The 25,451-nt window shown below is 42.6% G+C and overlaps 1 protein-coding gene across 1 annotated transcript in view; it reads right to left on the minus strand.

Moving 5' to 3' along the window:
• Positions 1-25,451, minus strand: part of PPA1 (inorganic pyrophosphatase 1) — a 185,299-nt gene that overhangs the window by 105,951 nt on the left and 53,897 nt on the right. The window lies entirely within an intron of this gene.

The following is a 25,451-nucleotide window of genomic DNA, read 5'->3' on the forward strand; positions in this document are numbered from 1 at the left end:
TCCCTGAGGACAGGGATAGGTTGTTTGCGAGGCCAGGGCCTACGCATAGCCTGCTAAACGCTCGATGGCGGGCTGGGATTCCGTAAGGCTCTAGTACAACCAGTCCGATTCCCAGCTCCGCAAACGTTGTAGTCTTCCGAAGATCTGACTAACTAAGCGCAGTACAAATAAAAAGCTAGTAGTGCAAAGAAAACACTTGGCATAAAATAAAAGTAATAAAACAGAAGAAAGGCTGAGACTGTAGCCCCAGTACAGGGAAGCCTATCTTACTCCTAACTAGGCAGAAGACAAACTGAGTTGGGAATGCTGATAGCAGGGGGGTATTGGACCAGTGGGACAGCCCCTATAGGTGTGTCTATGCAAATTGTTTTGTATTTTAACAAGTCTTATGCCTAGCTTGCTCCTATGGATAAGAGGTCAATACCCATTGATGAAGACTATATGAGGAGTGACGACTGTCAGAGGTCGTAAGAGAAATAATGATTTTAACTTGTAAGCAACAAGTGTCAGAAAAAGGCTTAGTCTTTAAGAGGTTAAACTGACAGAAGTTCATTCTTTTGATCTAAAACAGCCTTTCTCAACCTTTTCAACACATAAATAACCTTCTGGTCTCAGGGAACTTCTGCTAAAAATGACTAGATTTATAACTCATGATACATTAGTGTGATGGTCAGTGGGAAGAAAGCTCCTTACACTTAAGGTCATTGGGAAGAATTACCCCTTTACAGATGGCTAAAAAGATCAATGGTGTCACTGGGAAATCATCTGAGAGGCAGTATTAGCTCGTTGCTCAAGGAACCCTTAGTAACCTCTGGAGGAACGCTAGGGTTCCGTGGATCACTGGTTGAGAAACCCTGATCTAAAAGAACAAAATTATACATTTTTTTTTTTTTGACAGCGGTGAGTAAGCAGAGAACAGCTCTGCTCTGTATGAATCGAGGAAATGCCATTTAAAGATTGTGAGGGGGGTGAATCAAGATTTTGGTTTAACGATTAATCGTGCAGGTCTAATACATACATACTATATTATCAAAAGTATTGGGACACCTGCCTTTACACGCACATTAACTTTAATGACATCCCAGTCTTAGTCTGTAGAGGTCAATATTGAGTTGGCCCACTCCTTGCAGCTATAACAGCTTCAACTCTTCTGGGAAAGCTACAAGGTTTAGGAGTGTGTCTATGGGAATGTTTGTTTAATACTTCCAGAAGCGCATTTGTGAGGCCAGGCACTGATGTGAACGAGAAGTCCTGGCTCTCCGCACAAATTCATCCCAAAGGTGTTCTATCGGGTTGAGGTCAGGACTCTGTGCAGGCCAGTCAAGTTCTTCCACCCCAACCTCACTCATCCATGTCTTTATAGACCTTGCTTTGTGCATTGGTGCGCAGTCATGTTGGAACAGGAAGGAGTCATCCCCAAACTGTTCCCACAAAGTTGGGAGCATGAAATTGTCCAAAAATGTCTTGGTATGCTGACGCCTAAAGAGTTATGCCCCATACACACGTGCAGATTATCTGCAGACTTTTGTCTGCAGACTTACCAAAACCATATAATATGAGATCAAACCTGAACACTTTCAATTTGTATGCAATCCGGCAGGCCCTTGCACTACATAGAAAAGGTAAGTCTGCAGACAAAAGTCTGCAGAGAATCTGCACGTGTGTACGGGGCATTACCTTCACCAGAACTAAGGGGCCAAGCCCAAACCCTGAAAAACAACCCCACACCATAATCCCCCCTCCACCAAATGATTTGGGCCAGTGCACAAAGCAAGGTCCATAAAGACATGGATGAGTGAGTTTGGGGTGGAGGAACTTGACTGGCCTGCACAGAGTCCTGACCTCAACCTGATAGAACACCTTTGGGATTAATTAGAGTGGAGACTGTAAGCCAGGCCTTCTTGTCCACATCCGTGCCTGACCTCACAAATGCGCTTCTGGAAGAATGGTCAAAAATTCCCATAGGCACACTCCTAAACCTTGTGGACAGCCTACCCAGAAGAGTTGAAGCTGTTATAGTTGCAAAGGGTGGGCCAACTCAATATTTAACCCTACAGACTAAGACTGGGATGCCATTTTTGGTAATATAGTATGTGTAAATAAACATTTTATTCTACCGTAACTACCTCCAAGATGTTACACCTTATTTTTTTTTTTTAAGCATTTTTTTCCATTCAGTCTCTTTACCATCCATATTATTTGTTCACTACCCACTCCACCACAATTAAAATTATAGTTTATTATAATCTCCACCCCCTCAATAAACCCATACAGCTTTTCCCTATATACCTAACTGTGGAGGATTTAGAAGGAATATTGATTTACTTTCTCAATGCTGTGCTTTTGCAGCTTGAGAAGCAATACTGTCTTTCGCCAAGTCCAAATCAACAACTCTTTAGTGGACCACCGAATGGGCACAATTCTAATCTCGCTTTGATGTTTAGTGTTATCGATTTCCTCTTGGCAGCACACTGACTTTTCGAAGCAGGTTTCAAATACGAAAAATGCTACAATGCAAAATATTGAACAAGCTCAAGTTTTTATAGAGCAGGGAATTGAAACAATTTCACAGACTGCACTCCAACAGATGCACATTAGAGATTTAACATTATACCACTAATATGTTATGTTGGAGGACTGAGGGCCTTTGATGTGTACTGCGCTTATCTAAGGCCGCCAAGTGCATTATCTGACCTTTAAAGCTCACAACATCCCACTATGAATCTTTAGCCTGTCTCAAGCTTTAAAAGCACCAAAGAAAACCACTGCCTGAATTACAACCAATAGAGCTGATTACAGGCCTCATTGCTCATGGGTCAAAGAAAGAAATAAATACAGTAATCTAATGCTAATACATAGAAAATATAAAAAAACTTTAGATTTAAGATTTGTTTATTTTCCATGTTGAGAAAAATTAAACTTATGTAGCCCAAAACGATGAAAATAGTACCACCCAAATGCCCCTCCAAACCTGTGTCAGTCAGGTCTCCATGTGAAAAGACTGGTGCAAGACAGAATCTGCTTGTAAGGCCCCAGAAGACTTCAACAAAATGGAGGCCTTCTGCACACAGACCCCAACTCTGACATTTATTCAACAGGGAGTCAGTGTTTGTGTGCAGACGGTCACCATTTTGTTGAAGTTTGATGAAAAATTTACTATGAGCAAATAAGCAGGACCACTGGGAAACCAAGGCACATATGAATCCTATACAGTCTAATATAATAAGATATTGTAACAATAGCATTTTGTATACACTAATACAAAGCATCAACTTGGAACTACTACTGGCTTAAAGCGGAGTTCCACCCTGGGAATACTTTTTTTTAAATAAAAATACCCCCGGGACAGTCAGGGCTAGTACATTCCACAATGGCTAGCCTCTGATCTGTCCGAAGGTTGCACTTACCTTTTAGGAGAAATACTTACCTTGAAAAAGTATTGTCCAGCGCTGCCATCTCAGGTGTGGGAAGCTTGAAGCCAGCGCGATCCTCTTCTGCGTCCTCTTCCGTCTTCTTCGGTCCCACGATGCACTGCACCGGCCCCACCGTCACTTCCGGTGCGCGTGCGTCATCCCTCCACAGCTTTTGGGCATGCCCAGAAGCTGTTTAGAAGGGAATGACGCGCGCGCACCGGAACCGACGTCGGGGCCAGTGCAGGCGCATTGATTCCTGGGAGCGATGACGTTCAGCACCCAGGAATCATTGCAAAGCCAGGAAGTGACGAATCGCCGTGGCCGCCGAGGGGAGGAAGAAGGAAGTAAGGTGAGTACATTTTCTTCTATACGAGGTAAGTAAAAAAAAAAAATTGCAATTATCCATTTGTTTTTCAGGTGACCCAGAGCGAGAAGATGGAAGTATAAATTTAGGGTGGAACTCCACTTTAAAGCAGCCAGAATAATGCAAAATTAAATCCCTTATATTGACTCACTAATGGCCCGTACACACGATCCAAAAATTGGGCGAAAAAGAACGCTTGTGAAAAGATCGGACAATAATCTGATCGTTAGTACACAGCTTACAAGAGGCGATCACGACAGTTCGCCCGATATTATCTGGTCGTGCAAGCATAAAAATTTTGATCGTATTATAACACATCGTACGATAAGCGTATTATCAGAATGTTGTTCATGTGAAAAAAATGGTGAGCAGTAGACAGCGCATGTGCGGAAACGAAAGAACGACCCGGAAGTTGCCCCTCACACGCTACAGCGTGGTTACGCATACCGGAAGCTTTTGAATCATCGTCCGAGAAAATTCGTATCGTAAGTAACCTCTCCTGTTTGCGAATATAATTGAGAGTTCCTAGCAGCCAAACAAAAACGGACGGAACGTCGTCCGATTTTCGGACCGTGTGTACTGGGCATAAGGCTAGTTTCACACTATGGAGGTTTTTCTGCGGCCGCATTTGCACAGGCAAAGCAGCCCACTCATTTGAATGGGATGCTGTAACTGCAGGAAACATAAGAAAAGGTCCCTGCACCTTTTCTAAAATTGCAGCTGCAGGGAAACCACATCTTGCTAGGAGTTTCCCAGTAAAGTAAAACGAGCGGTGATTTCCAATCACAGAGTTAAAATATTAATGGCACCCCTGTGCGCCTGCTAACAGCAGAATTTTTTTGCTGCAGGTGGGAGAAAGCATGCAAATTAGTTCCACGCCCGCATAATTCTGAACCTAGGCTTAGAGAATGTTGTCCGACACATATTGCATTACCCACAAGTCACAGATTTTGCCTGTTCCAATTAAAACAACACTTCAAAATGGGAACAACCCTTCAAAATGGGAACAACCCTTCAAAATGTGGGTGGCATATCTATTACACTCCATGTTGTCATTACACAAAGCCTTTTTTTCCAACAACTTTGTAGATGTAACACATCCTTGTAGACAACCAGATGAAAATCCCCAAGATGTATGCCACTACCTTTATGGCCACAGTAAGAATTTTTAATGGACTTGGATGTGCTCCACCACTCTCAGGCTCTTCTTTGGGCACTGGAGTTAACCCTCCAAACAAATGTTAGGTGGAACCAAAAATCAACAAACGCTACCTGGAAGTATAAATTTGTATTTATACTTGCATATAAAAACTTTCTAAAATTGTGACACCAATACCTCTCTCTAACCCAGGTTTCACTTGAAAGGTTTCTTCAGGAGATGGAGTGGTCTATCCAACATACACCACTCCTAGATCCTACGCTCACCCAAAAATTCACCCATAGACTACTTGAGAAAAGTTCACATGATACAAAAAGGGACATAAAGACAAATCTGCCTTGGCACAATGTATATCCTCAGCAATATCTACAAAAAAATCTAAACTAATTTCATTCATCTTGTATTACAGTCAAGATCAATATCTATATACCATTATAATATTATTGGATTTAAAGTACTCATTTAGCTTTAAATCATTCAGTCTAGTTCTTAGAAAGTACTCTAATGATATTTCCTTTTTACTAGGTAAATTTTAAAAACTCAGAAGTATACTTTGTTGCAGAGAGTTGCTACCAAGTTCAAGTGGTCTGTCCTTGGTAAAAGGAAGCAGGAAGAACAGACACTTTGGTTTATTTGAGTTGCTCTACTCTAGCCACCTTCTGCAATATCTTTTCTGGTCTTATCCTTTGTAGGTCATCAGTGATTTTCCTTAGCTGGTCGAGCCAGCGACAATTATGGCATCCGCAACTTGTTAGAATAAAACCCAATGGCACTGTTCCCCTATGCTGAGCTAGGGAAGTCCACTTCTTTCTACTCCCCACCACTTTACATTAACAAACTAATAATTACAGATGAGCACAGGACAGATAATTCAAAAGAAAAGATAAACAATATATACACTCGCCACTTTTTGGAGTACATCTTGCTAGTACCAGGTTGGACCCCCTTTTGCCTTCAGAACAGCCCTATTTTTTATGGCATAGATTCAACAAGGTATTGGAAACATTCCTCAGAGATTTTGGTCCATATTGACATGATAGCATCACGGAGTCGCTGCAGATTTGTCGGCTGCACATCCATGTTGCGAATCTCCTCTTCCACCACATCCCAAACGTGCTCTATTGGATTGAGATCAGATGACTGTGGAGGCCATTGGAGCACACAGGGAACTCATTGTCATGTTCAAGTTACCAGTTTGAGATGATTTGAGCTTTGTGACATGGTGCATTACCATGCTGGAAGTAACCATCAGAAGATGGGGACACTGTAGTAATAAAGGGATGGAAATGGTCAGTAACAATACTCAGGTAGTTAGTGGTGTTAAACAATGCTCAATTGGTACTAAGGGGCCAAAAAGTGTGCCAAGAAAAATATCCCCCACACCATTACACCACCACCACCAGCCTGAACCATAGATACAAGGTAGAATGGATCCATGCTTTCATGTTCACACCAATTTCTGACCCTACCATCTGAATGTTGCAGCTGAAATCAAGACTCATCAGACCAGGCAACGTTTTTCAATCTTCTATTGTCCAATTTTGGCGAGCCTGAGCGAACTGTAGCCTCAGTTTCCTGTTTTTAGCTGACGGGAGTGACACCAGATGTGGTCTTCTGCTTCTGTAGCCCATTTGCTTCAAGATTCAATGTGTTGTACGTTCAGAGATGGTATTCTGCATAGCTTGGTTGCAACGAGTGATTATTTGAGTTACTGTTGCCTTTCTATCATCTCAAACCAGTCTGCCCATTCTCCTCTGACATCAACAAGGCATTTTGTCCAAACAACTGCCGGTCACTGGATATTTTCTCTTTTTCGGACCACTCTCTGTAAACCCTAGAGATTGTTGTGCGTGAAAATCCCAGCAGATCAGCAGTTTTTGAAATACTCAGACCAGCCCACCTGGCACCAACAACCATGCCACGTTCAAAGCCAACTACATCCCCTTTCTTCCCCATTCTGATGCTTGGTTTGAACTTCAGCAAGTCCTCGTCACCACGTCTAGATACCAAAATGCATTAAGTTGCTGCCATTGACTGATTAGCAATTTGCGTTACCAAGCAATTGACCTTTACCTTAGTACCTTGTTGAAGTTTAAACCGGCTAATAAAGTGCCCGGTGAATGTATATTTCCATTCAAACCTGTTTTCTGCTGTCAGAGCTCAATTCCACATATTCAAATCACCTAAAGGAAACCTGTGCCAATGCAAGGTAAGGCAACAAGTTTGTTTATTGCCTCCTTCCCAAGCAGCACATAGATCCCTTTTTATTACTCTCACACTACTACGTTCAACTGTAAGGAATAAAGCAAGCATGCCCTGTAGTAAGCTGTGAAATGTTCTTTCTGATCCTCAACAGGGTTACAGACTCTCTATGTCCCAATGTGACAGTACTGCACAAGTCCCCAAGGAGTGTGACAAAGGTGGAAGAAGAGCAAATCCTGCGCTTCTCTATACCTGGATGTACCAAGTATGTTCTTTGCTCCCAGTAGTCGAATAGAGCACCCGGAGTGTGACGAGGGGGGAGTTAAAGCTGTTGGGCAGGAGGGCATCAAAGTAAACCTGTTGCTTTTTCTTGTATAGGTGAAAGCACGATTTGCTTTAAAAGTACCAAATTAATCTATTTTAAAGGGCCTGCATCTCCATCAGCCCAGTTATTTAAATGTGAGATACATCAAGTATTTTTCAGAAAGATTACTTTAAAGATTGTTTTGCTAGTCCGCTAGTTCAATTCGCTTATTTTAATTACAAACCTCTTTGGCCATGTTGCCCTCCCACTCACTGATCTGATTAGAATGCAAGCTATGCTATTTTTCAAATTATGGAAGCTTTTTTTATACCACTATAAAATATTTTACATTCTCTGACCTCGAGTTCATAGTATTTATTAGTATACTCCATCACTTCGTGTTTTCTTTCATTTACTAATGTGCTCCACTGTTTCAGCAGCATAAACCTCTGTATTATTCATGGAGCACAGAAAAACTTTAATAGCCAAATGCAAGGAGTCGGCATGATGGGTAAAAGTGATGGGAATGCATCTGCATACTGGATAAGTCTTACTGAAATCAAACCCCACATTAATGCAAAGAATTGCTCCTTTGCAAATGTTGATGGGCCAACAATATACCAGAATTCAGTCTCAGTGATTAGGTTAGGAGGTCTCAGTGTAGGAGGTGGTCACCCTTACACTGAGTGGGGTGGCAGAGGTCATTTGAGCAACATATACACTACTGTTAAATAAAAAGTAAACTGCGCTTAAGTGCATAATGAATTAGTAAGGGAAAGCAGCAATCATACTATGAGATATAAACCTAGTGCTACAGATAATAATCACATGTTCCGCTAAACCCACCCTAAACGACAAACGTCATATATAGTGTTAACGTGATAGACAATTCCTAAATCCAATCCACAGATATAGTTCAAATTGTGTAAAGTGTAAAGTGATCCAAAGAGTGGACAATCTTCCCCATGAATAAATTGAAGCTAGTGCTTGAAAGAACATAAGGCAAACCTCCTCTACCAAAGTGCACCCAGAGAGGCTTACCAGACAGCCATGACTTTCTTATGATGGCAAGTCAGACAGTGCATCTGCCCCAAGGGCTGAATTGGTCTTTAAGCCTGGAACCTCTGGTAAATGGTATGATGTCACTCATCATATGAAGTAGCTCAGAACACGCTCAGTCACGGGACCATAGATGTATATGTTAAGAAGTGCCACATAGTGTGTACCTATAAAATCAAATTTAATGTTAAAAGGAAAAAACTCACATTTAAAACGGAATAATATGGCATTGAGAACATTGGACACGGCCAGTAGCCAAAATGGCAATAAGTAGACTTCCAGTAGGCTCCACCTACTGGGATGTCATCGCTCTACCGGAAGTCTACGTGTGGCCATTTTGGCTACTGGCCGTGTCTGATGTTCAGCCTTATCATTACGTTTTAAATGTGAGTGTTTTTCCTTTTAACATTAAGGTGGGTTTTATTGGTACACACTATGTGGCACGTTTGACATAAACATCTATGGTCCCGTGACTGAGAGCATTCTGAGCTACTTCATATGATGCGTGATACCGTTACATTACCCAGAGGTTCCAGGCTTTAAGACCAATTCATCCCTTGGGACAAATGCGCTGTCCAATTTCCCTGTCATAAGGAAGATATGGCTTTCTGGTAAGCCTCTCTGGTTGAGGAGTTTCTTTCAAGCACTATCTTCAATTTATTCACGGGGGAAATTGTCCACTGTTTGGCTCCCTTTACACTTTCTACAATTTGAACTGTATCCGTTGTTTGGACATATGAATTGTCTATCATGTTAACACTATTTATGGTGGTGTTAGCGCAACATGTGATTTTTAATACATATACAGTACTGTACAATATTTTAGACAGGTGTGAAAAAAATGTAAAATTTTAATGTAAATTTAAAAAGGTTTTCAGAAATAGAAGCGTTAGTTTATTTTTTATCAATTAACAAAATGGGAAGTAAATCCACAGAAATCCAAATAGCAATATTTGGTGTGACCACCTTTTGCCTTAAAAACCGTCTCAATTCTTCTAGATACACTTGCACACAGTTTCTGAAGGAACCCGGCAGGTAGGTTGTTCCAAATATCTTGGGGAACTAAAACGCAGATTGTCTGTGGATGTAGGCTGCCATGAATCCTTCTGTTTCTTCATGTAACACCAGACAGACTCGATGCTGAGATCAGGGCTCTGTGGGGACCAAACCATCACTTATTCCCTATGCTGAAAATAGTTCTTAATGACATTGGCTGTGTGTTTTGAGTCATTGTTCTGCTGCAGAATACATTTTGGGGCAAAACACGCTTCTCCCTGATGGTATGGGCATGATGGATAAGTGTCTGCCTGTATTTCTCAGCATTGAGGAAACCACTGATCCTCACCAAATCTCCAACTCCATTTGCAGAAATACAGCCCAAAACTTGCAAGGAATCTCCACTATGTTTCAATGTTGCCTATAGACATTCATTATTGTACCACACCAGCCCTTCAGCAAACAACTGCCTCCTGCTACAACCAAATAGTTCAAATCTTTACTCATCAGTCAAAAACCTTTGCTGCCTTTCATGCATAGTTGAGTCGCTTAGCCTTGTTTCCACATTGAAGGTATAGCTTTTTGGTCACAATTCTTCCATGAAGACCACTTCGGGCCAGACTTCTCTGGACCATAGATGGGTGTACCTGGGTGCCACGGGTTTCCACTAGTTCTGTGCTGATAGCACTGCTGGGTATCGTCCAATGTCAAAAGGGAAGTAACCATGATGGCCGAACATTGCATCTACTGTCCTCAATGTTGCCTGTTTCTTTGAGTCTATTCAAAAGAGCTTGAACAGCACATCTTGAAACCCCAATCTGCTTTGAAATCTTTGCCTGGGACAGACCTCACCAAAGCAGTATAACTACCTTGTATTTTGCTGCAGTGCTCAGTCTTGCCATGGTGTATGACCTGTGACATGAAACCGTCTTCCACAACCTCACCTTAGTAGCAGAATTTGACTGTTCCTCACCCAGTTTTAAGCCTCCTATACAGTGGTTTCTGTTTCAGTTCATGACTGTTTCAAACATAAGAAATTGATGATCATTAGCCCTTGCCTGCATACAGCTGAGGAAGTCGTGATGCGAAAGCATAAGACGCCGCGCGTTTAGGGGACGGAGACATGGACGGACGAGCGCGACCCACCAGCACGGCTCCCGACAGCTACTGTTTTTGGAGTGTACGTTCCGCACAAGCCCATTGTGCCGATTCATGTGAGTGCAATTCTACTTTGAATGTGAATCAATTAAAGGATAATAGCAGTGTACACTTAGATGCCTCATTATCTTTATTCACATATCATGTCCATGGGATGGTGAGAGTTCGATCCAGGAAGTGGCATTTTTTATTGAGGATTCAGTGCTGGTTTAATGCTTCAGTGAGGCCATCTGGTGGCTAAACGGTGGAGGTGTCACTTGCACTTTTATATGGAAACATCTATCAAGCACTTTATTGAATTTTAAACCACGCTTATATTTTTATATTTTAGTGGACTCTTATGCACTTTACTTTGAATGCACTTTATAGACATTATATATTGCACCTAAGAGGACTATATATTGCACTGTAAGTGAGTTTATTGATTTATATGATGCACATTGTCACTTTATTTGATTTTATATAGCGCTGTATACATATTTGTCTATAAATCATAAAGCTGACTCTAATCCTACAAAATGACTTTATGCAAGTGTACAAAGTGTGCAAGTGTAAGAATTAATGCTGGTTTGAAGTCAAAGGGTAGTCACAATAAATATTGATTTGATTTAGTTTTTTCTTCTGGTCCCTCACTTTGCATTTTATAAACTGAGAAAAAAGGCAAAAAATATGTATTTTTAAAATTATTCTTACTTTAAAGAGTAACTCCACTTTTGTTGGGGAAAAAAATAAATAAAAAAACATTCCCCTCTGGGTGATCTATGCACATTGCAAGGATTTCAACAAACTTTGTTGCAGATTCTTACCTTTAGATATTCTGAAGGAATAGCTGTTTTTTCTCTGTGTCCATGTTCAAAGTGAAGTGCTGAGTGAATCTGTGTAGTAGTGGTTTTATAAATATTAATCAGCTGCTGCACCTGCATGGCTCTAATGAGGAAAGCTGCTGGGTCTGCATCCCTTTAAAACACGATTCCCCTTTGAGAGCATCTCACAAAAAAATGACAGTTTTGTTGCAAGGGGATGCCAAAAATCTGATTTGTATCTTAGTGCAGACTTCTGGGAAAATCAGCCAATCATGCAAGCAGAAAATCACATATTTGGGGGGCGTTCTGTGCACCATCTGTGTACAGAGCGCCTCCAGGTAGCCATATTACATTGCAATTTACAGAGCTGCAGATTGAAAAGGAAAGGTAATTTTTAATAACATTTAATTACAACATGACTTGTGCTGCAATTGTGTATGCATTATTTTGCGACCCCCCCCCCCCGAAAGTGGAGTTACCCTTTCAAGCATTTCTTCACACCTGCCTAAAACTTTTTTTTACAGTACTCTATATAACAATGTTTTTGGGTAGAATTCACAGCTTGTTATAGGTTGCATTTTTATATTTGCAGGATAGAGCCACCAGCAATGGTGTTGGATGAGAGTTTGCCAAAAAAAAAAATGCATATCATACAATTAAATCTTCCACATTGGATATAAAATATGTGAACTACAAATATGGTAGAAACAGAGGTCCAAGGTCCGTAGAGGTGGAACACATCACATAAGTAACCACCATAACGACTCTAGAGGCCTATGTAGATAAAGGGAACGTGAAGCAAGAAGACTTTATTGTCGAGCACCTTTGTAGTGATATTAGCAAGTTTGACTGTCTGCCATTTGTCCTGAGTTGCCCAGGTCTGCAAATACCATGCCAGAGATTCCTGGACTCTGCCAAACTCATTACTGTATCCTACTAATTATTAGCAGTCTTGACAAGTAGGAAAGAGAAAAAAAAAGCAAGTTTTCCATAAATCATTTCTAAAACAGATTAAAAGAGAAGTTGAGCTTTTTTAAATTTTTTTATTATACCCAACTAGGTGGGTGTAACATCGTTCCGATGCTGCATCTGTCCCCTGCCAGCTCTAATGCTGGGAACTGAGCAATCAAAGGCCGCTAATCGCTTGGTTCTCAGAGCTTGTGAGCAGAGAGCTGGTGACTGTCAGTCACTGCTCTCTGCTGTGACCCCCCAGCGCTCACTGGAGTGCAGGGCTGTGCATGGGGGGGTGGGGGGTTCCGGCTCAGGCTCTCAGCGGCTCGCCAGTCAGGTGCTGGTTCAGGCATGTGGGTGGATCCCGACTTTATCGTCGGGATCTTGCCCGAGTCTGGACTGGCTCCGTGACTTTAGCCCGCTGTCTGATGAAAACAGGTCACAGGAGTGCAGTTCATTTTGCACTCATGTGACTCATTTAACAAAGGTAGAGTAGAATAAGTAATATATTCTTACAAACGTGAGGAAGCTATGTAAGATTTAATATTGCAAGTATGGATAATTGAGAAAAGCTAGTAGTGCTGTCTGGGAATGAGCAAGTGCTTTAATTGGGCCAGGGAACATACACTTACATTCAGAATAATGTGTAATTTAAAGGATTACATACTTGGTTCCTGGGATTTAAAGCATATTCATTTTTAAAACCAGCAATAATAATACGCGGGAAGTTAATTGTTTTCCGCAATCATCACTATTGTATACAGCAAGAAGTCATTTTACACTTCCTCTACATTAAAAGGATATTATCTGAAAAATGGAGCAGTGCTCATTAATTGCTCCTATAGCATTTATGGTGTGTTTTTGTTGGGTTTTAAAACGTTGAAAAAGCATCAAGAATTCTTGATAAAATGCCGATATTCTAGGTGCTTCAAGGGGGAAGTAATGTAGAGGAAGTGATTGGCGTGATAGGCATTTTTGTGAATTCTCTGCAAGATGGAATTGTATACTTTGATCTCTTTGACACTTGGCTTGGTCCAGCTCTACTTTGCTGTCATCACAAGTTTTTCAAGTGGCATTAATGCTCAATGGCTCTGCCTGACCCTGTGAGTATTGCTGGTTAGTTGATGCTTTTTTCCTGCACACAGAAAAACGATGAAGTGGCTGGAGCTGTTCTGTCCTAGTTTTCCATTTCCCAGCGCATTCTGGGATACAGAAACCTGTACTGCCTTTCTAACACGCTAAAAATACTATATATGTAGCTGTGGTGCGTTAACATTGAAATTAATGGAGGCAGCTGACAACTGTCGATGTCACATGAAAGTAACATGCTGAATCATTTTGAACAGAATATGCTAACTAGCGCTCCTGTGTGTACTGCACTGTTTGGTGACCATTGTAATATTCAGGACCCGCACGGAGGCTTTAAAAATTCTGCATAAATGCCGCTTAAACACAAAGTATTAAACACGAGTGAAAGAGTACTACGTTTTTTTTTTTTTTTTTTAAAAAGCACTCAAACATATTTACGCTGATGGATACAGGTGGAGGTGTGCAGGGCTTATTCGCATGTTTGGAGGTTTTTGGCTGCTAAGACCTCTTAAAGCAGAACTAAACCTATTGATTTAAAGTGGAGCTCCACTTGTGTGCCTCTTCCCCCCACCTCCACTGCCACATTTGGTACCTTTTGGGTGGGGTGGGGTGGGGTGGGGTGGGGATGGGAGTGGGTACCTGTCAAAACCAGCCATGGCGAAGTGAGCTTTAAAGTTCAGCCCTCCGCCGTAGCCAGCCCATTCACAAAGTGATGTGCGATTTACGCACGGGTATTAGGAAACCGGCTGTGAAGCAGCAAGGCTTCACTGCCGGTTTCCTTAGCCAAGATGGTGGCACCAGCACCCGAGAGCCGATTTAAGGATTTTTTATTGGGGGGGGGGGGGCAGAACTCCTCTTTAAGAGTTTCAAATAACAGTAACAATCCCAGTACATTGTAATGTATCTGTCACATTGGTTTTGCTTTCAACCAAACTGTCAACAGCCAAACCATCGAATAGCTGGTGTCAAATGATTACATGCGCAACATCATAGAAGTTGAAGATCAAAAGAGGTCAAGATGGCAGCTTCCTTGGCTGAAACCGATTGGGTGGTTTGGATCAACTTTCAACCCAGCTAAGAAATTCTACCTAAAAATGCACAAAGAACCCTTGGGTACAAGAGGAAAACTTGTTTGTAAAAATAAAGTAAAAAAAAAGGAGTATTTCTGCCCTTCTAAATGGGAAAGTGAGTACCTTGACTTCCAGTAGCATTTTTGATCATCTCTTCCAGAATAACCTCAAACAGTCTGCCCTGATAAAAGGGGAGCGGTCAAAGCACCTTCTTAGAGGCAGACCAGCACTTTACCTGGAGAACCTTGTGCATGGCCACCAAAGTTTGGCTACGGCAAGAGATCAAAAAGGTTTAGAGTATAGTGCATCCTCACACAAATAGTTGAACACCTGGATTATCTGCTTTGTTGACTCAATACAATTTTTCAGAATGAGTTTCCGATGGAAGGTCCTGAACCAATCCAAAACCTTGTTGGGCACCAGAACTGGGAGAAGGTGGAGCAAGGCTTGGAGCCAATCAGGTTCCATTGTATGCACATTTGCTGACAGGCAACATGTACTCAGGAGAAGAAGAATAAGGATATCTGATGGTTTATTAATTTATTGCTGCTCCTTCATTGCCCAATCAGCAGAATGGGGATCAGGAGGTGACATCATTGTACTGCTTAATTCTAACAGAAAGTGGTGTTCCCCTCCTGACTGTGTTCTGGAAGTTGAATATTAATCACAAAAGATTAGTCAGAATTACACAAGCTTTGATAAAGAAGCCAGTTCACATATGTATATTTTAGCTTTTAGCCTGGAGTTCATCTATAGGTAGTTAACCACTTTCCCACCAGGCCTATTTTTGACACTTGGTGTTTACAAGCTAAAATCTGTTTTTTTTTTTTTGCTAGAAAACTACTTAGAACCCCCAAAAATTATATATATTTTTTTTAGCAGAGACCCTAGAGAATCAAATGGAGATTATTGCAATATTTATCACACCGTATTTGCGCAGCGGTCTTCCAAACGCAAATGTTTTTTGGAAAAAATTACAATTTTTTTAATTAAAAAATAAGAAACCAGTAAAGTTAGCCCAATTTTTTTCCATAGTGTGAAAGATAATGTTACGCCGAGTAAATAGATACCCAACATGTCATGCTTCAAAATTGCGCATGCTCACGGAATGGCGCAAACTTTGGTACTTAAAAATCCCCATAGGCAACACTTTAAAAATGTCTACAGGTTGCTATCTTAGAGTTACAGAGGAGGTCTAGGGCTAAAATTATTGCTCTCGCTCTAACGATCGCGGCGATACCTCATGTGTGGTTTGAACACCGTTTACGTTCATATGTAGGCGGGGTTTCCGTATGCGTTCGCTTCGGCGCGCGAGCTAACGGGGACAGGGCGCTTTCATTTTTTTTTTTTTTTTTTTTTTTTTTACTATTTATTTTATTTAATATTTTTACAACGTTTTAAAAAAAAAAAATTTGATCATTTTTATTTCTATTACAAGGAATGTAAACATTCCTTGTAATAGAAATAGGCACGACAGGGCCTCTTTTTTGTGAGATCTGGGGTCAAAAAGTCCTCAGATCTCACAAGTACACTAAAAGATGAAGAAAAAAAAATAAATCAATAAAATAAAAAAAAAAAAGGGGACCTTTAAACCGGTTGCTAGGCAACGACGTTTGCCGTCACTCCGGTCCTCCAAGAATATAGAGTCGAGTGAGGGCAAGCTTGCCCTCACTCAATATCCTGTCTGTGAGGATCCGAGACCGGATCATTTTCCCTGCTCCCGGCGGGTCCGGTAAGCGGGGAAAAGGATCGGGACGCGGCGGGAGGGGGGCACCTCTTCCGCCGTCCCGGAAGGGTGATCCCGCGGCTAATCCGCTGCTGGGACCACCCTTATCGGAAAGCCAACCGCCCACCGTTTCAAAAAATACCAGGGTTATGGTAGCTATCTGCTGCCATAACACCGATATTTAGGTTTAAACGGAGGGCGTAAAAAGGCGTTGGGCGGTTGGTAAGTGGTTAATGAAGGAAACTGCATGTACTACCATGCACATATTCCAGGAAACATACTGTATGTAGGCAGACACAGCTACACCAATCAGTATTAAAAATATCTTCTGTTAGCAATGAAATTGAGCGATCTTGGAAATGGGCCAGCAACTTCTATTTACCTTTTCTTCTACATGTCCTCAAAACGGCAAGCAGAGCAAAACCAATCAAGTCTTTTATAAAAAGGTTTTTCTTACCGGAGAGTATCTTGTGAGATCACCTATTATCGTAAATGAACAATATATCTGACAGTAGTTGATTTTAAATGACAGGAATTTAAGTGGATAGCTGAGAGGTGCTCTCAGTATCACAAAGCAATCCTTCTAATATGTAAATAGGGTTTTTCAAGAGCATCAGTAGTGTCTCACCATTCTCCCTCCCTCCACGGCTATAAAAATTTGAGAAATCAAAGTTTTTAAAATGCAAATTACGACACTTAGAAAAATGTTAACATTTTCTCTGTGAATTAGATTATTATCTCTTTGTATTAATTCTCTTCTAAAGTACTTTGTACTTCTAAAACTCCAAGACATCATAAAAACGAGCATTTCTTAATTCTTAAAAGTGGATTAGACTGCCAAATTTACTGAAAACTATTAAAAGAACATTCAGTGGTGGTGTACTAAATTGGAAAGGCTTTATCCGATACAAAGAGGTTCTTTTCTGTCTTCTGACGTTTTAAGGCTTTGATACATCAAGTTGACATATCAAAGTCCGTGTTCCTTATCAGAAAAACAACCTGTCCCTGGTGCCGGATTTGATTTATGGCCTTTCTGCTGTCAACCCAAATCTATTTCTAGCTCAAGTTGGTTCGGCCATGCATGTGGCTTAAGTGTGTTTAATGGAGGTGTACCAGTGTCACAGGTGTGATATCAAGCCTTTAATTTAGAAATTTTTAGATTTCTCAAACAAACCCAATATTCCAAGACATCTTATTTCACCCAGCTGATTATCAAAAAGAAAATACAGAACTGCTCTTCATTTACAGACAAATCCGATCATTTTAAAATAAATTTTCAGATAATTGGGCCATGTAAGGGACATGTCTAGAATATTCAAAATTCACTTATCAAACAGATGAAACAAAAAATAAAATAAAAATATTCAGATACTGCCTACATTTGCAACCAGCATTTAAATTTTTTGGAATGATGAAGAGGAATTGCAGCAGAGAGAACTTCCAGAGGAGCCTAACATCATACGGTATATGCTTGTGACTGTTAAGGATTGCCAGCTAAATTAACCACTTCTGGACTGAAAGATTTTCCTGCTTAACCAATTAAGCCCCAGCCCTATTTCAGACACTTTTTGTTCACAAGTTAAAACCAGTATTTTTTCCTAGAAAACTACTTAGAACCCCCAAACATTATATATATATATATTTTTAGCAAAGACTCTGGAGAATAAAATGTCAGTCATTGCAATATTTTTTGTCACGCGTTATTTGCGCAGCGGTCTTTAAAACGCCATTTTTTTGGAAAAATTTTGAAAAATCAAATTTTCACTGCATTTAAAAAATACTAAACAGTAAAGTTAGCCCATTTTTTTGTATATTGTGAAAGATGATGTCACGCCGAGTAAATAGATACCCAACATGTTACGGTTTAAAACTGCGCCCCCCCCCCCCCGTGGGATGGTGACAAACTACGGTCAATAGAGATCTCAATAGGCGACGCTTTAAATTTTTTTAACGGTTACCAGTTTAGAGTTAGAGTGTAGCTCTTTTTTTAAATTATTGCCCACGCTCTGGCGATCGCGGCGATACCTCACATGTGTGGTTTGAACAGCGATTTCATTCGCGGCTCGACTTCCGTATAAGTTTTTTTTTTAAGCCCTAGTAAATCGCTTAGGGAGTCGAGGGGGATGCTTTGGTCATCCCCACTCTTTAGCGAAAATTCTGTCAAAATAGGTGAGGAAAGGAAACACCATTGCTGCTCTGGATGGCTTGTGAGTGCCAAAAAAGAACCTGCGCCTCCATCCTAGCTGCATCCTCCATCTTCAAGGTCTCACGCACAGATACAATCAGTTCTTCCACCAGCGCATTTTCGAGCGTGGTTGCAGATGTGGAGGAATCATCCTCACTATTTGAGGATTTCGGGCGCGTGGTCGCAGACCCAGCAGGGTAACCCATGTCCCCTGCGGCCAAATCAGATTCAGGATCTGATGGGACAGATGAGGCAGGGGAAGGTGGGAGGCGCTTTTTGCTAGCCCATTGCCCGAAAAACCACCTCCACCCGGGACAACCACAAAGGACTCCAGAACCGCCGTCAGTGCATCAATGGATGGTTGGGACCCGGAGGGCCCCACAGCCTCAGAGATGAGGTCAGGTGGGGAAATGTGCTCCAAAGACTCCATGAGTCACCAGGGGGACCTCACAAAAAGTGTAAAAACACTGCAAAGGGACAAACCCCATTGCGCTGGCAGCACCACCTGGTCGCCAGACAACGCACCAAGCGATCCTCAGCAGACCTGCACCTGCAGCCACCAGGATAATCTGCACTCCATGTGCAGCTATCAGGAAGTGAAAGGATCCAGGAGTCAGCACCAGGGGATGAGGAGGGGCTCCCACCACCAAAAAAAAATCGCCGCCCACAGGGCTCCACTGTTATGACCGGCCCGATTTTCAATGGCAAACCACCGCAAAATGTCCGTCGTGCATAGAAACACACAGGCTACAGCAAAATGGCGGCCCCGCACAGCATTACGAGGTTCCCAGGGACCCAGGGGGGATCCCTGGGCCTCAAGGACAGGCCAAGGCAGGACAGGGGGGCCCTGGCAGGAGCCCCCACCAGGTACAACCTCCCTGCATAGCCGATCATGCGGTCGCCGGCGGCGCCCCCCCCGACCCTCTTTGCCAGGATATTGCCCTTCCCCCACCCCAGGAGGTAGACAGACCACCCACATAGCCCCAGCATAAGTGGAGGGGGGGTAGGACAGATGAAAGGGGGATGCCTGATGGGAAGGAGGGGGACCTGGGGGTCCGACCGTCCCAAGGAGGGGCCCACGTCCACCTGAAAACCCTCCAGGAGGTGAGGGGGAGACAGCTACTCATCATATCAGGAACCAGATGGGCACCGCTCCAGACAGAACCCCTCACCATCAAAATGGGGGGGGCTGTCAGCCATAAGGAACGCTTCAACTCTGGCCCAGACCTGGTCCTTTGTGACCTCACGAGGCGTTTAACTCGCAGGTCAGCCCCCTTCCCGACCTAACGCGGCGCTGAGGTCTGTGCGCGCTCACTGGCCAGACTGGAGTGGCCACTGGATCTAGATTATCCAGCCCATCGCCAGTCCGGCAGTTGATTGTAGATCTCCCAGGACAAAACCAGGAGAAAAATTCTATCTAAAAAGGATAAAATTTGCCAGGACCAAAGATCCCAGCAAGGATCTAGGTCCTTACTCCTGACTAGGCAGAAAAAAAAGAAAACGGAGTACATATAGCAGGGAGAGGTAGCATACCCCCTGGGAATGCCCATAGGAGTAGCCAGATTCTTTTTCTGCCTAGTGTCCTACTCCTGTGGGGGGCAGTACAACTCAATGATTATGAAGATCAGGAGCAGCGTCCGTCAACGAACGAAAAAGAATTGTTGCTCAACATAAAGATGGCCTAGGCTATAAGAAGATGGCCAAGACCATGAAACTGAGCTGCAGCACAGTGGCTAAACCATACAGCGGTTTAGCAGGGCAGGTTCCACTCAGAACAGGCCTCGCCATGGGTGATAAGCTTTATTTAAAACATAAGATAAAAAGTAGAAGATAATATGTTTTTTTAAATAAAGCTTATCACCAGTATTACGCTATGGTTTGCTCCCTTTGTTTTTTCCATGATATGTGAGTTGGAAGGATCATTGGAGGTCTAGTTCAGTTTACTCAGGAGTGTTGGGCTTGTTTCTCTTAGCCCCAAGGAGAATGAAAGGAAATGGGCATATTTTATGCCCACTTTCCTCATGGGATAGTGTCAGGGCAATAGGGTCAGGTATAGGGCTTTGATGGTTTGAGATTTGAACTTTTGACCTGAGGTCAGAATTTCTTGCCTTCTCTACTAGTTTTTCCCGCTCAATTCCCTGTATCTGGGGAGATTTCTATTTTTATTTAAGCTTCCCGCCTAAATCCTCCCTTGTATCTGGGGAGATTTGGGCTCTCATCCCGGTTTCCCGCACTTTACCGCCTAAAGCGCTGAGCTGGGGCTATTTAAGGGGCTTATTTGCCGCCTATCCCCTCAGACCAGCTCCAGGAGGAAGAACAAGAACTTCATATTTTTCCTGAGTGATCCTTCTCCATTCCCGAAGAGGACTTCGGATCCGCCGCTGCCTGGACCTGCCAGGCGGAGCAACAAGCGGCGCGTCGGACCAGGCTGAAGCGGTCCCAACCATCAGCGCAGAAGCGGCAGCGGTCGGTGGAGACATGGCGGTCAACTCACAAGCCGGAGGAGGACGGACGTCACAACAGGAACCGGACCAGGAGGAGCGGGCGATTCCCGTACTGCGCAGCCGCGGTGGCCGAGTCACGTCCGGTCGTGACGAAGTTCCGGCGAAGCGGAGGCGGGCCCCCCGCCGGAGATTTTCCCCTTCTGTTTCCCCGCACAGGTTTCCAGAGCACAGGAGGGCTCCACAGTCGCCGAGGAGAGGACGCCGGAGCGGATCCGAAGCGGGCTCGGCATCCGGAAGGCCGGCCGTTTCACAGGCAGCAGGAAGGGATGGTCCTCAGACACCAGCAAGTCAGCTCACCCGGGTGACAGGTGAGGCAGATTTCTCAGCTTCTCTTCCTACAGGTGCTGTCCAGGCGGAGAGAGGGAATGCAGGAACTTTGCGCTCTGATGTCAGCCATGGCGAGTGTGGAAACAGTCTGACAATAGTAACATTTTGCAGTTATTTGGAAAATTTTTGACTGACTTTAAATTCCTATGTGACAATGTTACTGTCGGAAGGTCTAATTCAGCTAGTGATGTATGGCTGACACCTAGTGGTGGTTTAGGTAACACTAGCTCAGCTGATCTGAGGAACAATGTTTCAGATTCATTTAGGTTAGCGCAAGAGCAGAATTTGCCCGAAACATCGTTGAGGGAGTCATTAATTTGCGAAGTATCACCATTAGGTTTCCACCTTTCCTCATCAGTGAAAGAAAAAATTTGGCAGGGATCTTTTATTGACGTTCTGTCATTATTGCCTTCTGTCAAAGAATTTGTATCTAAACCCGAGAAAAAGGATGAGGAGGAGAGGAAAAGGCCGGTGGCCAGGTCTGATATATTCTGCCGTTTTTTGCGAGAAGTTTCCATCTAAGAGCCTAGGTTTACTACAACATATCGATATTATTTTAGAAGCATATAAGAATTTCGGTGGTACCGCGTGGTACAATTATGATGTAGCTTTTCGCCAAAAATTGGCAGTTCAACCAAATATGAAATGGGGGGCAAAGGATGTCAGTCTTTGGTTAGACTTGTTTATTCCCCAAGTCCTTTCTGGCCAGATCAAATCCCAGTGGGCAGCAAGGTCAACAGTCTGTCACCAGTTTTAGAAAAGGGATTTGTTTTAATTACAACGAATCCCAATGTAAGTGGCCAGGATCCTGTCGCTATAAGCATGAATGCGCTTTTTGCTCAGGATCACACCCAGTCAGCAAGTGTTTTAAACGTATGCAGTCTTCCAATCAGTCAGGAGGGATGGTTCCAAAAAGCTTCGTCCCCAGTGAATCTCAGAGAAATGTTACCTTGGCTCAGGCAGTACCCAGACAAGTTGAAAGCCACAATGGTAACTGAAGGATTCCAAGAAGGATTTTTCCTTCCCCCTTTTAGGGGTGTCGGTTGTAGGATTGTTAAAAATTTGAAGTCTGTAGATAGTATGGAAGATATACTTCTAGAGAAAATTAACAAGGAGATTAGATTAGGTAGATTTGCCGGCCCCTTTTTATCCCCCCCCTTTTTCTGACTTTAGAATTTCTCCACTTGGCATAGTTCAGAAGAAGAAGGAGCCCAATTCCTACAGGCTAATTCACCACCTGTCCTATCCTCATGGAAGTTCGTTGAACAACGAGATTTCTGAGGATTGGGCATCAGTGCAATAGGCCACGTTCGAGGATGCCTTAGCAAAACTCAGGTTACTTGGTAAAGGGGCCTTATTGGCTAAGGCGGATGTCAAGTCTGCGTTCAGGTTGCTGCCTATTAATCCCCAGTGCTTCAATTCTTTGGGTTTTTATTTTAGGAATAATTATTATTTTGACCGATGTCTCCCCATGGGGTGCTCATTATCGTGTTTTTATTTCAAATGTTTTGCCTCATTTTTAAGAGTGGGTAGTGTCACAGCAAGCCGGGTCATCAAGTTTGATACATTATCTGGATGACTTTCTTTTTATGGGTCCAGCCGGTTCCCCTAACTGCTCGTACTTGTTGCATGTTTTTTGTAGGGTGTGTGAGTCTTTTGGGGTTCCGCTAGCTCATGAGAAGACAGCTTTCCCCTCCTCTAACATTGATTTTTTAGGAATAACGATTGACTCAATTAACATGGAATTCAGATTGCCAGAGGACAAGATCTCTAAACTTACAAGGGTTTTGTTATTGGCGATCCGCAGGCGTAAGGTTTGCCTTAAAGAGATGCAATCGCTCTTGGGGCTGTTGGCTTTCGCCTCTCGTGTGATCCCTTTAGGTAAGCTTTTTTCTAGAAAGCTATATACAGCAATCTCTGGCCTGAAGTCCCCATCGAAGAACCCAGATATGCTCATCTGGGTTCAGTTCTTGATAGATTTCAACGGTAGATCTATATGGCAAGAAGAATTTATATTAGATACAGATTTTTGCCTTGCTACAGATTCAGCTGGGTCAGTTGGGTTTACTGCGATATGGCAATCCCATTGGTGTGCTGACAACTGGACTGAGAGATGGGTAAGTTTAGGGTACACACGCAACAGTGTGCTAATAGAAATTTTTCCTGTCTTGAGATCTGGGGTCATCATTTCAGGAACAGGCGCATTCTGTTAAGAACGGATAATAAGGGTGTCCTTTTAGCAATAAATTGTCTTTCTGCTAAATCCTTGCCAGTGATCAAGCTCTTGCGTGTTTTAGTGGCCAAATGTTTGAAATTTGACATATGGATTAAGGCTGCGTATGTGCCTGGTAAGGAGAACATACTGGCAGACTCTCTGACTCGCCTACAGATGCAACGGTTTTTTCAACTATTTCCGGGAGCGGACCGAGTGGGCTGCCAGTACTCCAAACACATGTGGGACTTAATTTAGAGTTTATCGCTACTAATATCAATAGATCCTTGGCTCCTGCCACCCTCGCGGGATACCAATCAGCGTGGGATTTGTGGCTAGCTTTTCTGCAGGTATCTAAATTAAGTACTGATTTTTTTGAGGATTTGGTTTTAATGTTTTTAAATTTTCTTTTCTCTAAACAATACTCTTGGTCTCATATTAATAAAACATTAGCGGGCTTGTCCTTTTTTAATAAGCTCTGCAATTTGCCCTCATGCCTCATTTTGTTCAGTGAAGCAGGCGCTCAAAGGTTACAGGAGAGGTACTTTGTCAAAAGATCAAAGACAGCCAATTACGTTGGATCTACTCGGTAAGATTTGTTCCTCCTGTGAGGAAGTATGCTATTCACATTATGAGTCGGCCATGTTTAAGGCAACGTTTTCCCTTATGTTTTTTGCGGCCCTACGCATTTCAGAATTAATTCCTGATGACAGATTTGGGGATTCTGGTCTTTTTGCATCCAATGTGTTAATCTCAGAGTGTTCTATGAGTGTTAAGATCCGGTACTCTAAGACGGATCAGTTGGGAGCGGGTAAATTGGTTCACCTAAATGCTTTTCCGGGGTCGAATATGCCCGATTCGTTTATTAAAGCAATTTATGTTACTTAGACCAGTTTCCTGTAAAAAGCTTTTTGTCCACCAGTCAGAAAAACCATTATCTAAGTATCAGTTTTCTAGCGTGTTGAGTAAGTGTGTTAAAGTTTTGGGTTTAGAGCATAAAAAATTGACGTCACATTCTTTTAGAATTGGCGCCGCAACAGAGGCAGCAAGACTAGGTTTAACGGGGGACTGCCTTAAGCGGATAGGTAGATGGAGTTCTAATGCATACTTATCATATGTGCGTCCTGATAATTTTCCTGAATCGTTTTAGGTCAGAGTCGTTCAATCTGGATCTTAGGACATTCCTTTGTCCATTGGGCCAAAATAAGAGCCGGAAATCAAACGTACTCCGAAAATCTGGGTCTGGATCCCCGCCATTTCACAGTCTCTTGGTTCAGCAAGCGAGGAATGCGCTGGTCGGAGTTCAGGTTTACTGTTTTCAGGTTATTGCAGTTTCATTGCCCCCCGGATGTGCTAATAGTACATCTTGGGGGCAATGATATAGGTAAAGACAAGACGTTAGACTTAATGTTTAGAATCAGGGACGATTTTCAGATGGTTAAATTTTATTTCCCAGGCATCACAATTGTTTTTTCGGAAATCATTCCCAGGCTTTCCTGGTTTAAATTTCAACACTTAAAACCCCTTGAGAAAATAAGAAAAAGAATTAATAAAGCGGTTGAAAAATTATTGTCAGGATTAGGGATTGCTACTTTCAGGCATGTTGAACTGGAAGGGGGAATTTCAGGTCTTTACAGGTTAGACGACACCCACCTTCCTGATTTAGGTCTGGATATTTTCAATACTAATCTAGCTACTTGTGTTGAAAAGGCTGCGCTGTGGGGTGGTGACAGGAGTTGTTAATCCCCTGTCTTTTGGATAATATATTTAAATCCTATTCTTTATGTACAGCCTGGATCGTGGTGATCGGGTTTGTTTGTGTTTTAACTATTTATATTTGAAGGTAGATATGAATTGGGAGCTACCCCTTAGGTGCCATAATCCCAGTAATATATAGAAAAAAAAAGGAGAAAATGAATGGTACAACAA

This window comes from Pelophylax lessonae (assembly GCF_965119305.1).
Source record: "Pelophylax lessonae genome assembly, chromosome: 9".
Classification (NCBI taxonomy): Eukaryota; Metazoa; Chordata; class Amphibia; order Anura; family Ranidae; genus Pelophylax; species Pelophylax lessonae.